The sequence below is a fragment of the Hippoglossus hippoglossus genome, chromosome 2, assembly GCF_009819705.1.
Source record: "Hippoglossus hippoglossus isolate fHipHip1 chromosome 2, fHipHip1.pri, whole genome shotgun sequence".
Taxonomy (NCBI): Eukaryota; Metazoa; Chordata; class Actinopteri; order Pleuronectiformes; family Pleuronectidae; genus Hippoglossus; species Hippoglossus hippoglossus.
This window is the reverse complement of record NC_047152.1, coordinates 8,498,407-8,512,220: the sequence shown is the minus strand read 5'-3', so window position 1 is coordinate 8,512,220 and position 13,814 is coordinate 8,498,407. Positions and strand designations below refer to the sequence as shown.

Here is a 13,814-nt window from a genome sequence, read left to right as displayed (position 1 = left end):
AGAGCTCAGACAAACATTAAATAAACTACGTCTGCTGCAGTAAATAAGAGAGAAAAACTAAGAGAGAGTGGGAACTCAGATATTCTCCTAATATTGCTTTTCATTCGTCAATACTGCTGCCACATGGGCCTTTGTGGCTACACTGTGAAACAACTAGAAAAATATTGAGCAGCAAAAGTTCCTAAACACAAATTACAGATTTCTCAGAAAAGTGATTCTACAGGGATTCATTTAAAATTCAGATAAAAACACATTACATTAAGCAATAGGATTTAATTTAACTTGGACCATGAAGCAATTAAAATAACTATCATTGCTCATTATATTAATTTAAGGACTACAACTTACTATTATTTTAAATTAAATACTTTACTGTATTTTTATGACATTGACGCTGTATTTTATTTATTATTTTAGAAAAACACTGAAAAATATCCGAACCAATTCAAACCCTGATAAGATAGTACATTTACAATCAGAAGAAAAAAAAAATATTCACTTTTAAAAAGCTGGAAGTTGTGAAATTTAACACCTACGTACACAAACAAAAGGTTATATAAGCGAACAAGCAACTCTACATTTCTTAAAGCCCTAAAATAAAATCTGAATAATACAGAGCCCAGACAAAGAGCAAGAATATGTTCTGCATAAAAGTCTGGCATTTGACCTTTGGCAGTTTCCTCACAGCTGTTCTCAGGCAAGAAAGTGAGAGAAAAGTGTGAGAACACACAGTGCAAAGCTTTCAGATCCACTCGATAAGAAAGAATGGTCCTTATACTTTAACCTGGCAGCTCACTGCAAAGACCACTGTGAACATGTGTGACGCAGAAGCTTCTACTAAAAGCACCGACCTTCACCAAGGATGGTCATTACACCAACGTGCATGGACAAATACACTATGTACACTCTATACTGCAACATGACAGTTCAATGCATTTCTTTAAGTCGTTGTTTCTGAGGTGTGAAGCTTCTGAAGCACTGCTCAACCTAAGCTAAAAGGTTCTGCAGTCAACAAACCATAATAAATGATGAAAGGACTGAAATTGTGACATAAATTTAAAAAATACAAATTTCTGACGTGTTTTTAAAGGTCTTAGCTTTCTGGTAGAAAAAGAACGAATGTTCTAGATATTATTGTTTTTATTTTAGATCTGATTTAAGACGCCAACGCCATCTTCCACAGCCAGTCAGTTTTCAGAAGGTTAATAATAATCCATTCATCACCCACTAATTAATTTCTTTATATTCCCGTCGCTCACATGTAAAGATTTGTTGCATTTCTTTGACAGGACGCTGAATATCTTCAGTTCTGACTATCAAACAAACTATTTTCAAACAGACCTTCCCGACCAAACAAGAACTGGCAGATTAATTGATGCAATTACAGACCTAGTGAACATGGAACTCTCTTGGCTGTGGTTATAAAGAAAGTTGGACCCATATCTACTTTACAATCCCTTCCAACTTTTCAGGGAATACTTCATCCTTTCTGCAAACATCAATGTTGAGAGCTGGAGATAAAATCCTTAATGTGGGTCGAGGCCGTGAATCCCTGACACAGCCAGAAATGGATATTGACTGCACTTAAACATGGAGGAAATGTTTCACCGAGGCAAAGCCCTGCTTCACCTCTACGAGTCTGACATGGGATATAAACTTGGGAATTCGAGCTTTACGGCCTGAAACGGGATAAAAGCAGCTGTGGTGCACGTCGTAACCGGCTGCAGCTTCGTTTCATCCAGGAGAGCGAAGGTGGAAGAGATGGAGATCGCCCCCTCACCTGCTTGAAAGAGAACATCTGCTCCGTCAAAGTCTTATAAATACATTTCTCTTCACAGAGTGGAGACCGTTAACAAGACCAACTGGGATGAGATGGGGGGAACATCACTCTGCATTTTATCTGTCAAAATGTCACATTTACATACAGGCCTCCGAGGATGAAGACGCTTAAAAATGCATCAAGTGTATGAAAAGTACCTGAAATAATTAGTGCCGCATCTAGTTAGTTAAGATTAATGATGTTCTGTATGGTGTTTGTGTTCAGATAATAGTGCATACGCTATAATTAGGCCTAGGAGTCACACACACGACGATTCAAATGGGTTAGTTGGGTCCACTGAGGAATGTGTACTCACTCAGAGCAGATGCTGACTGAAATCAAGCGTGCATATGGCGAGATATTAGTATCATCAGAGTTCTGCCAAAAGCTGAACAAAATGTTACATATAGAGCCTCCCAAAAAACTGAAATATCCTTGTCTGTGGCATTTTCTCTATTTAATTCATTGAGCCGAAGAAGTATGAACAGCTTGACTCCTCATCCTCATCCCGAACCCTCTGCTGCGTATAAATATCAGTGTGAAACCATGTTGGGCTTCCATAAAGAGGATTAGAGTGAGGAGCAAATCAGACACAAACAAAAAATTATAATTCTTCTACTCAGACGCTATTATCTGCCTTGAAAATGAGAAGCACAATCCCCCTGTCTGTTTATCGAAAAATTAAAAACAAGCCTCTAATTGGAGCTTGATGCTTAGAACCAACATAAACTTTAAACTCAGGACAAGGTAACCATACGCCAGCAGTGATAAGGCAGAAGGAGGCCGTCCTTGTGTTGCATCATCAGCCCCCCATCCCCCCGCTATTTGACCACTCCAATGAAAATCCAATCATCTACTTGACCGAGGAAGGGAACATCAATAGTCACAGGGGCCGGATTGGCAAACCAGCAAAGTCCCATCATCAGAACCCAATTAAAAAACCCAGGGCAAGGAGACTCAGCTCTGCAACTCATCCCATGCCAAGTGTGGTGGTGGTGGTGCAGGCTGACTCGTGTGTGTGTGTGTGTGTGTGTGTGTGTGTGTGTGTGTGTGTGTGTGTGTGTGTGTGTGTGTGTGTGTGTGTGTGTGTGTGTGTGTGTGTGTGTGTGTGTGTGTGGAGGATGAGGGAAGGCAACGGCGGCCAACTTGCAACCACAGCTGGTGAAGTATGAGATAACAGGATGAGAGGGAGCAGGCAAAGCCTCTGCTCTCCCTCCAACCATCGACGACTGCAGTCATAAAACAAATGAGCCGTAAACGACGCAGTTTGACACTTAAAGACATCATGTGTGACAATTCTTCATTAAAATTCCTAAAAACAACTAAACCCATGTATTATCCAAAATGTTTCCAATATTTAAACCCCCAATTTCATTCAAGGTACTGGATCATTTCATGTTTCTCCCTTTTTTAACTACGTCATATCTGCTTTCCACTGTTTCTATTGGTCACTGGGGCCAGGCTGGGGCTATTCTGGGCTGCAGCCATGTCACAAAGCTATGCAGCCACAGTCAAGCCCCCTCAGGCATGTTAGAAGGTTATAATTTTATTCTTAACATATAAATAATAAAGAATACTTGCTCTTGTTGTGCATATGGAATAAATCCACTTCTTTTCATTGAGCTTTTACATGTGTTTGTGTTTGTGGCTGCACGGGAGCTGTCCGGTGCTGAAAGTTGTTTTTTATCATTTCCTCGTGGTCACTGATAGTTTGTTGAATCTTCTTTGGTCAAATTCAATTAAAAACAATATCGATGTCAAATGTTTTCTGGGCCATTAGTGTTTTTATAGGGAAAACGAGAACTTCCTTTTTAAAGTAACTGTGAAAATGACGATTATCTTCGCCCCACACCATCATTTCTTGTCACACTCATAATGGATCTTAACTTTTATTGCTGTTTGCCGCATAACATGAATAAAAATTAAAAACATGACATTGACAAATATGCCATGTGCATGTTGTGTTTATGTGACGAGGCATAATTTTCTCCTCAATCTAATAACACATGCTTAGAATTGTTAAAAAACTCGAAAAAACTGCCAAGCCCCCCCACTTTAACTGTAGTTTGAAAAACATCTTTTTTTTTTAAATTGCAGATGCTTAGTCCCAGCGGGGGGTCAACTTAGGCCTGGCGGGCTGCTGGGCTCGCAGTGCAATCCACTGGGGGAACCCATGCTGTCATGTTCCGTCTTTTCACATTTCAGAAAAAAAGACATGTCAGCTGAGCACTTTGAATAATAGCAGCTTACTTTGTCGTTGCGTACCATTTGTCATTTTTGTAAACAACAGAAAAATGGATGACAACAATGTGGTTCTGTTTCTCTAATATCTCTGTGGCCTCCGTGTTTTTGTGTCAAATCCAATGAATATGCACGGACATGATAAACAACCACGCTGTTGGTGTTTTTAGTTATAGGCCATGTTGCTGAGAAGAGTGGTGGGTAAAAGAAATCAGTATGATCGCAGTATGGTGTTGTTGGATTTGAATCTATCATCTGTGCCTACTGAGTAATATGCAGAGCTGGGGACACGCGAAGCTAAGCCGCAGCCAACAAGATTATCAAATGATCCAATAAAGTCTGGGCGGCAGTCGCAGACATGATCACAACGCGGCGAGCTCACCAGATGAAACGTAGCTGGGGCCCCGCAGCTTTCCAAAGCCTTCTCCGCAGAGACGCACAGAGAGCTGACAGAGAGAGGGAGCCGGCGTGGAGGAACAGCGTAGGTCAGAGCACATCAATATGAAAACCGGCGAACGCCCTCGGAGAAGGAGAAGAATCAGTGAGGAGTGCTGCAGCCGCAGCGGCACAAAACTCGAGACCTTATAAAAAATGACAGGGTTGTAAGTTACAGCCTCCTTCTGTCAGTAATTACAGTGAAGCCAGACAGCAATAAAATCTAATGCATTGTAAATGATGAGCGAGTTGTTGCACAGAAACCATTAATTCTACATGAAAACGGGCAACAGGGCAACGCTCCCCTCCGCTGGTTTACTTCCTCGTGTTGCAATTAAACTGAACAATATGCTCATTAGTTATTCACAAAGAAGGTCAAGTGAATAAGAATAATGTGAGACTCTACCGAGCCCCTGAGGGAAGAGGTGCTGTTGACTCTGCCAAGAGGAGGACGCGGTCAACAACTCCAACGACCCCTGCAGGGGCCGACTCAAAGGAAAATGATGCTTAGAGATTTGTGTGCAAGAAAACAAATAAATGATGAATAAATTCTGTGCAAAACTACACACACACACACACACACACACACACTATATTTCCATTTTCATTGCAAAAACAAATGTATTATTTCTCATGAGTCATTTCCTAATTAGGTTTGTAATATTTTGTACCTGCCAATAAGTCGTATCCCATAATTATTTCATGTTATTTAAAATGTCATTAAACAGCCTGTGTATCTAGCTGCTTTCACACATGCACTGAACTCCAGAGAACCTCCACAGTTCCTCAGGAGGACGTGTACGTGGATAAAATCTGCAGAGAATCTAAACACATGTGAGCAGCAGTTTGAAGACGACACATTGGACATTTTGTCGGTTTAATCATTTATTGATTAACTGAATACTGATTTCATAATTCATTAAAAGTTTCAATCAAGGGATGTTTGTACATGAAAATTTTACATTTCAGCTACGGCCCTGTGGCGAGGACAGCTGCAGCAACATCAGCAGCTGCAAAACTTTCTCTAAGTAATATTCTCACGTTCTGCCCGGTGACAACCCAGCGGAAACAAAGGTGTTTCCAAGGTGATGGGTAAATCCTTTGAGGTTCCCTGAGTTTTGATTGGTTGGTTGTCACACAAACGGGCGGACAAAGCAATCGACAAAGCAATCCTCTGCTCAACTCTCATCCTGAATGACGTAAGAGCTCAAGGGTGGTCGGGGTTAATATCTGAACCAGGCCTGCAAGTCCTAGTTTCTCTGAGATTTTAATAGAAAGATCTAGAAATATTGATTTAAACAAGCTGACACATCCTCGGACCCCAGAGGGTCAGTACAAAAATAATTGACAGATTGATCAATAATGACAATAATCATTAGTTGCAGCCGGAGCCACAACCTGAGAAGAAATGAGCTGTGATACTGCAAACACTGTTCCTGTTCAACCCCAGACCCCCGGTCGTGCAGTGGTGTTCCAGTGGTGGTCTCCTCTCTCGCTCATTTCTCTGCAGAGAGAGAGAGAGAGCACTTCAACCAGAGAACCCCCAAGCGCTTAATTTTTTAGCTGCTACGGAATTAAACTTTAATTAGCTACAGTCGATCTAATCAGCCACCGATGACGTAAATAGGAATCTGTGCATGTCCAAAAAAAAGAGTAAGGAGAGTATCATCGCTTCATGAGTGTCGCTATGGCAACCAGGAACCAATATTTGGTTTTTTTCTTCAGTATTTGGACTTTGTTTTCAGGAGTTTGTCTTTTCCCTTGAAGACGTTTCACCTCTCATCCCTCTTCAGCTCTAACTGACGAGTGGGAGGTTGCACACACGTACTGAAGAAACCGTGACCTGGGAAACTGAGAATATTCACTGATATTTTACAGACTTTGATGCACAGACGGATATTAACTGGGAAACAGCCAAAAGTTTCTGCTTTTGTTGTTGTTGTTTTTCAGCAGAATCAACGTTCGCTCTTCAACTTTATGAACTTTACTTGCGTTGGGGGGGCGGCTGTGGATCAGGAGGTTTGGTGGTGTGTGAAGAAGCTAAGTGTAGAGTAGCACCGTTTGAATGCATGTGTGAAAGTGACGATAATAGTCGTGTTGCTCTGCTACGAGAACGATGGACAGTTTTACATGTTTATTTGTTAATTTGACACAATTCACTTTTCCTTAAAGGCACTGACATAAAAGTTAAGATTGTATATTTCCTCAAAACATTGTAGAAGAACAAGCAAAGTTAAATTATAGGGAGGCTGTAATTTTAAACACTCTCTCCAGAGTTACCGTGGTGATTGATTAAAAGATTTTTGCACTAATTTGAGAGTGTGGATGCTAAATGGCTGAAAGCAACAAAGACATAATTTGAGTAAAAACTATATGTTCATTAAAAAGACAAAACCAACATGTTAATGCAATGAATCTTGTCATATTTGGACAAACAATAAACAGGAAACATGCGTCTGAATGGAAGACCATCACTTTTAGGCTCCACCAACTAAATAAGCAAATACCGCAGAGCCCACTGTGCACACTGATCACAAGTCATAATAATGGTGAATGTGGGTGTACAACAAAAGCCAGAAGTTGTACTTAAAGCTGTTTGGGGGCCAGCTCTTACTGCTGAGCCACTTTAAAGAGCCAGGAATTCCCATCACTCGACGATAAGGCTAGAAAACCACTTTTCAAATTGCATATTGCCTTTTTTTATGAGAAGAAACATAAAAAACATCAGTGATGAGGCGTTAGTCTTGGTGAATATATGACTGACATGTTGTTCGTACACGCTGGTTCACATGTTACAGGTGCTCAAGACAGATAATACAACTCCCACTACGTCTACGCATCATCGTGTCACTGTCAGTCTGTCACTTCTGCAGCACAGCAGCCCCCTGGTTGCCCGACACAAGGCGAGGGTCTGGGAAAACAAGGTATGAGCATGCACAGTACTGCCAATTGTGCAGTTGCATGAATATTTGAAAGCCATAGTCACAGGTGACGTGAGAATTCAAGCACAGCTCTGTAGCTAACTGGTCCTTGAACATATGGGGGGTGTGATTACGGTCATGACCCTTTTCTCAGCAGACAAAACCAAAATTAAAGCAATGGTGGGGACGAGGAAGGAAGAGAAAAAGCTAAATTCTACATTAACTAAAGGTCTTCAAAAGGCAGAGCTGACGAAACGTCGGCGGCGTTTGATGAGCCGAGCTGTACACTTGAAATAAATACGCCCCCCCCCTCCGAGGGCACGAGCACGCGTAACAAACAACAACCCGCAAAGTGACAGATTCTCCCTCCAAACTGTGTTGACGAGAAAGGCGGCAACAAACATGTGAGTGCATTGATATTGTGAACGAGTTAATAAGCCGCCATTCTCATGTGCGCTCTTTACAAACGCCATTCATCACTGTCGGGTGCTGTTTATCTCATGTGGGAGTGCCGTGCTGCACCATAAATCCGATTCCAATCACTTCCCCGCACCGAAATATGATGCAATTAAGAGGATGTGGTCGCACTCGGGGGGGTGCAGGGGGCATCTTGCAGATTCATTCCAGCCACAGAGAGAAAGGCTTCAGTTTCCTCGTCTGTGCTACAAGTGAGCATGGCACAGAATTATTTAGCGAGGAACATTTCAAAAGATCGATTCCCTTGTGACACACTGGGCCAATAACTCTGACAGGCTGGATGCCTTCACATATAAAACCCATTTAATCCACACGTGGGCTAAATGAGTTAAAACTGGGGCCATTAGATGCACACTCAGGGGCTGGCCTCCTCCCGCAGGACGTCAATAAGATGTAGTTTACAACACAGCAGATGTAAACAGACTATTTATAGATATAAGGGCTGCGATAAGAATTAGAGGTGTTCAATAGTGATTTAGTGCATTTAGAAGAGAGGGTGAAAGTCATTGATTTCAGAGAATACAGGGGCCATGTGGAGAAAACTATAAAAGACCTCATTCAACGTATTGATCTTTAGCCTTTCTATGTCTGAAAGGACTAACATCCGTGTCATGAGCAGGAATCATGAACCAACTGCACGTGATCTATGTGTGCGGAGCTTAAGTGACAGCGAATTAATCAAACTGAGGTTTTACAGTCAGGAGCAGAAACAAGATGAGATCTAAACCCACACTGAGTTCTTCAATCAACCGGACCCACGTTCCTCACAGCTGAAACCACCCATGTGTGCAGAGGACCCATTTGGAGGCCGTTGTCTAATTGAGATTAAACCGCTGTATTTTTTGTCACAGGAGGTGAGGAGGACATTTCTGAAATTAAATGGACGCCCGCCCCCCTCCCCTCGTCCCCCCTCCCTCCCTCCCTCCCTCCCTCCTCTCTCCTCGCTCCACAAACTTGTACAATATCAGTATCTGGTCACACGCCAGTGCACAGGCTTAAATGAGAGAATTTGGCAGGCCTGCCTGTATTAACGACCCGGGCGGCGTTGTGAGGTTGAAAAGCCACGGTGCTCACAAAAGGAGATGGGCCTGGATTTCGCCTTGGATTAGTCCGCGACGCAGGAAACAGTGTGAAGGAGGAGTATTGATGTAACCTCTTCCAGGAGGTGGAGTAATTCCCAAAAATAAAGAGGATCAGTCCCACAGGAGGGAGTTGGATTTGAGATCCGAAGCACTCGCGTCTCAAAGCAACTGTCAAAATCCATTTCGACAAATGGATTTCCAGACGCTCAGCCTGACTGTTCACAGCAACAAGAGAATTGTTGTTGTGACCCGATGACTACGAGGTACAATCCCATTGAGCAGCTTGTATCCCCCCCACTCTCCTTTTCACTGCCCCCTTCACTTCCTTGGAATAATGCAGCAGTATATCTGATGCTGGTAAAACACTCATCCCCTCTTCCTGCGATGGATTTAACTGCTTCATGGTAAGTGACGTGGATTAGCAGCCAGATAAATCACTGGACTTGATATTAGTCTGCAAAGTGCACAATGCACAATGCTCTCATCTGCTAATCTGGATCTACTCACACACATCACACACACTGTTCTATCTTAGTGAGGACACTAAAGGCAAGCACTTCCCAGTCCAGTTGGTGGCGCACTCTTGTTTGGTTGCAAGGAGGAGAAGAGGAAGATGAAGAGAGGCTGTGGGAGGAGACCTGCCGGTACCCGAGCTTGGTCGTGATGAGAACAAGTACGCAGCTCTCAGCAGGAAGTGTTGATCCTGAATCTAATTCTATCCCAAGTCCCAAACAGCTCTTTGAAAGTGGGTCAGAAAGTGAGGACGGGCCAAAATGTCCTGGATTTCCCAAAATGTCCTCACTCCATGAAGACAGATTCATAGTTTCCATGTCTGCCAGTCCACTGGGGTCTCTATGGTCGTCCCTGGTGACGTACATGTCCTCATCCACCCATGTCCACGTGCAGCTGTGACTTCAACCCTAACCCAGGTTTAATATGTCCACCTCCTGGAACGCCATGTGGGATCAGATGCCCATGCACAGAGCACCAGACTGATGTTAGTATAAATGGAGCCGTGGGCTTGTACCTGTGACTGGAACAAGTATTCAACTCTCTGCAGACATGGATCTGGACAGTATGGTCAAACCTTATCGTTACACTGAACCTAAGTCCAAACCTAACTGTCGAATCAACTTAGACCCATTGAGAGGGCGTCAGAAAGTGAGGAGCGGCCAAAATGACCTCACTCTGCAACATCTGTTTTAAAGGTCCACACAAAGAAACAAGTTAAATGCTTTAAGTTGATAATTTGAGTCAATAAAAGTTGCATCATATGATTCAAGGTCTGATGAATCTAAGTCATATCAGACTAAACAGTATTTTAGGGACATAATAATACTATGATGTTTGTTGGCCACAGTCATCATTGCATTAAAACCCCCTGGATGAAGCACTACAAACACACACACACACACACACACACACACACACACACACACACACACACACACACACCGGACCCTGCTTACTATTTGAAGGAGAACATGCACAGAACAGCAGATTAAGTCTGGTGGAGGTTCTTGGGCTCATCCACACACTGACAGGTCGCAGCTCAGGAAACCAAAGCATCCAAAGTCCAACCTTCCCCATCAAGTGGACACCTGCACTGGTAGCACTGGTCTGTGCAGCCTCCTCACTGGACTCTGCCACTAACTCTCCCAGCAGAGGTCAAACCCTGAGCAGCTGATGCCTCCTGCAGAACCGTTCATTCAGTTTAACTTCCAGCACCAGCGTCCGCGCGGCTGCAGGAGAACGCGCAATTAGTGGCTCCGGGGAGGCGCACGGACACGCAACACACACATGCACGCACGCACACACATGTATTATCTAGGAGCACCTACCGGCGTCTGTCTCCGTGTCCGCGTCGACGCACCTCGCTCCCCGGACACCGCGCTCCGTCCTCTCCGCTCCGTCCTCTCCGCTCCACACCGCGCGGCTGTGCCTCCGCTGCTCTGCGCCGTGCGCTCCCGGAGGTGGGAGGAGGAGGCGGAGGAGAGGAGCCGGCCAATCAGCGGCCACCTGACGGGAGATGGAGGAGAGCAGCCAATCACGTCCCCGGCCGAGCATGATGCTGCTTCTTGCTTTAACTTGTGTGTCTGTCTGTGTGTGTGTGTGTGGGTGTGTGTGTGTGTGTGTGTGTGTGTGTGGGGGGGGGGGGGGGGGGGGGGGGGGGGGGGGGGGTTGACTTTGGAGCGACTGTCTGTCAGGTCATGGCCGAGCAAGGTGATGGAATCTGGGCCAAAATAAAGACACGTCCCGGTGAAACTGCGGAGGAGGGATGAGAGGACAGCACTTATTAAACTAGATGATAATGCAACATGTGAATATGAGTTCACTGAATTAATTACAGTCCTGGTTTCTAAGTTAATTAACATCCATTCATCCGCCCATCCATCCACCCATACATCCATCCATCCACTCATCCATCCACCCATACATCCATCCATCCACTCATCCATCCACCCATACATCCATCCATCCACCCATACATCCATCCATCCACCCATACATCCATCCATCCATCCATCCACTCATCCATCCACCCATACATCCATCCATCCACCCATACATCCATCCATCCACCCATACATCCATCCATCCACCCATACATCCATCCATCCACTCATCCATCCACCCATACATCCATCCATCCATCCATCCACTCATCCATCCACCCATACATCCATCCATCCACCCATACATCCATCCATCCACCCATACATCCATCCACTATCTACAGCAGATTGAATGTATTTAATTGAATGGATGGATGGTCTGTGTAAATTGAAATAATTACAATCAGTGTTCTATAAGCATACAATAAAGCTTTATATTCTATTCTCTTTCATTCAAAACACAATGCTCCTCTCTTCATTAGCCGTTTGATTTTGCTTTGCAGCGAGAGAGCAACCACACACACAATATGCTGCATGAAAGTAATTCCCAGTCAACCGTCCCAAACTTTGAAATCACTGCTCCTCTCTGTAGGCCGATACGTGCTGTGATCATTTCTCACATGCAGCACATCTTCCAAAAGTCTTTTTAAAACATAAAATCTGTCTTAACGGTTCCCCCGACAGTGTTTCCTCTTTCTGCTGCGATGTAGGATGGAGATAACACAAACAGGAAACCTGAATATACATCAATTTATATGTAATAAAGTTTGAGTATGTTGAGTGACAGCTGGAAGACATAATATATGGAAATGAACTGGAATATATGGAATGAACCTTGAAAATGTAAAAATTATTGATCTATCTTATTTTATCTACTTGATTTTAATGTAAATCACTTTGCGCTGCATAAATAAAGTGCTGCATAAATAAAGTTTATTATCATTTTTATTATATAGTTTAGTTAATAACATATGGAACATATGGAATGAACCTTGAAAACATGAATAATAAAGCCTTACCTTTTTTTGACCTACCTTTTGCAGGTATGTACTTTATTTCTTATAAATTCATTATAAATTTAGAAATAGTAAATGTTATACATATCTATCACCAGATTGCATCACACTGTCCTCAAATACGATTTGAGCTGAATAATAAATGACTTGGATTTATCAGATGTAATGAGCAGGGAAACATATGATGCAACTTTGTTTGACTCTGCAAAAGACTTGAAAGAACGAGCAGGTTATTGAAAGTTGAGGACGTGCGACTGGGAACCAGTTTTCTACAGGAGCCCAGTGTGGACAAACCAAACAGTGGCTCTGCAGAGGGCCCTTCGTGTTTTTACGTTACCTGGAGGCCACCGTAGATTCTCTCACGTGCTTGGAAGTCAGCTCCCCAAAAGTGAATCCAAAGTGGGTTGACTGCCTCCTGGTGGCTGGCTGCAGTATAGATCATAAATCCCTCCTATCAGTGTTACTTGATAGGACACTTGGGTAGTTCTTATCACACCGATGTTTGTTTAAGTGGTAATTTTACTAGTAAGTTTGGTTTTAATTAGTTTTTTTGATGCTACAATTACGTGAGAATATATTTTGTGTACTTTTTAATACAGCGGGGTTAATATACACATCGCTGCTTATTGGTTGACACTTCGGACACACCCACCAAACGAGAGAGAACATACCTCAAAGCCGTCGCACGCCGTTTGGTGCAAACATGTCGTTCAGCCTGGAAACTGCTGCAAGACAGGAGCTGAACCCAAGTGTTTCAGACAGAGGCTGAAAGGAGGAGCTGCAGCAAAGGACAGTCTGAGGAAAGTGATGTTTTCTGACCATTAGAGCATGAAAACCAAGAATCTGAAGAATCCTTTGAGCTATTTGACAGTGGGTGTATTTATCATCTGTTCCCTATGTGTTTGGATGGACAGTTTGTCTGGGTTCATAACTGCCCTGCATGGCGGCAGAGTAAACAATTAAAAATGCACAAAATTGCATGTGCTTTGGAAAGTCAGTGACGTTAGAGGAACAAAAAAACAGCCCAATTAAAAAGATGCCAAACAGCATTTTAGTAAAGGAAACTAAATTATTGATCCGGCAACACTTTCCACCGACTGAAGGGACGTGTTGGCATGAACGACACTGAATCTGTGCGGCTGACACTAAAGTACAGTTTTTCCGCTGCTGTTATTAACATCGCAGTGTTTTCTCTTTGCAGCCAATTACGCTGTGTGTTCAAGCTGCAACTGAGAGGAGGGAGAAGAATCTGTCAGAGGTGACAAAAGCCACCTAATGGAAAAATCTGTAACTCCTACAACAGGCCTGCTCAATCAGTGGAAATCAATAGGCCTTTTCGCCAAAGAGATCCGAGCTGGACTGTGTTATCTAGGTGGGTCATACATCAAGCCGGCCAGCCCCACAAAGGGGACACGGCTAAGTACCAT

At 43.4% G+C, this 13,814-nt stretch overlaps 1 protein-coding gene and 1 long non-coding RNA gene across 3 annotated transcripts in view; both read right to left on the bottom strand.

The window, feature by feature from the left end:
* LOC117774891 (beta-1,3-galactosyltransferase 1-like) overlaps window positions 1-10,966 on the bottom strand; it is a 74,335-nt gene extending 63,369 nt beyond the window's left edge. Inside the window, exon 1 of one of the 2 annotated variants that reach the window (XM_034607600.1) lies at window positions 10,817-10,966. The gene's annotated coding sequence lies outside the window, so the exon portion shown is untranslated. The remainder of the gene's footprint in view (window positions 1-10,816) is intronic. The other variant, XM_034607592.1, reaches the window with a different exon arrangement.
* Window positions 1-13,814, bottom strand: part of LOC117775158 — a 366,941-nt gene that overhangs the window by 89,830 nt on the left and 263,297 nt on the right. The window lies entirely within an intron of this gene.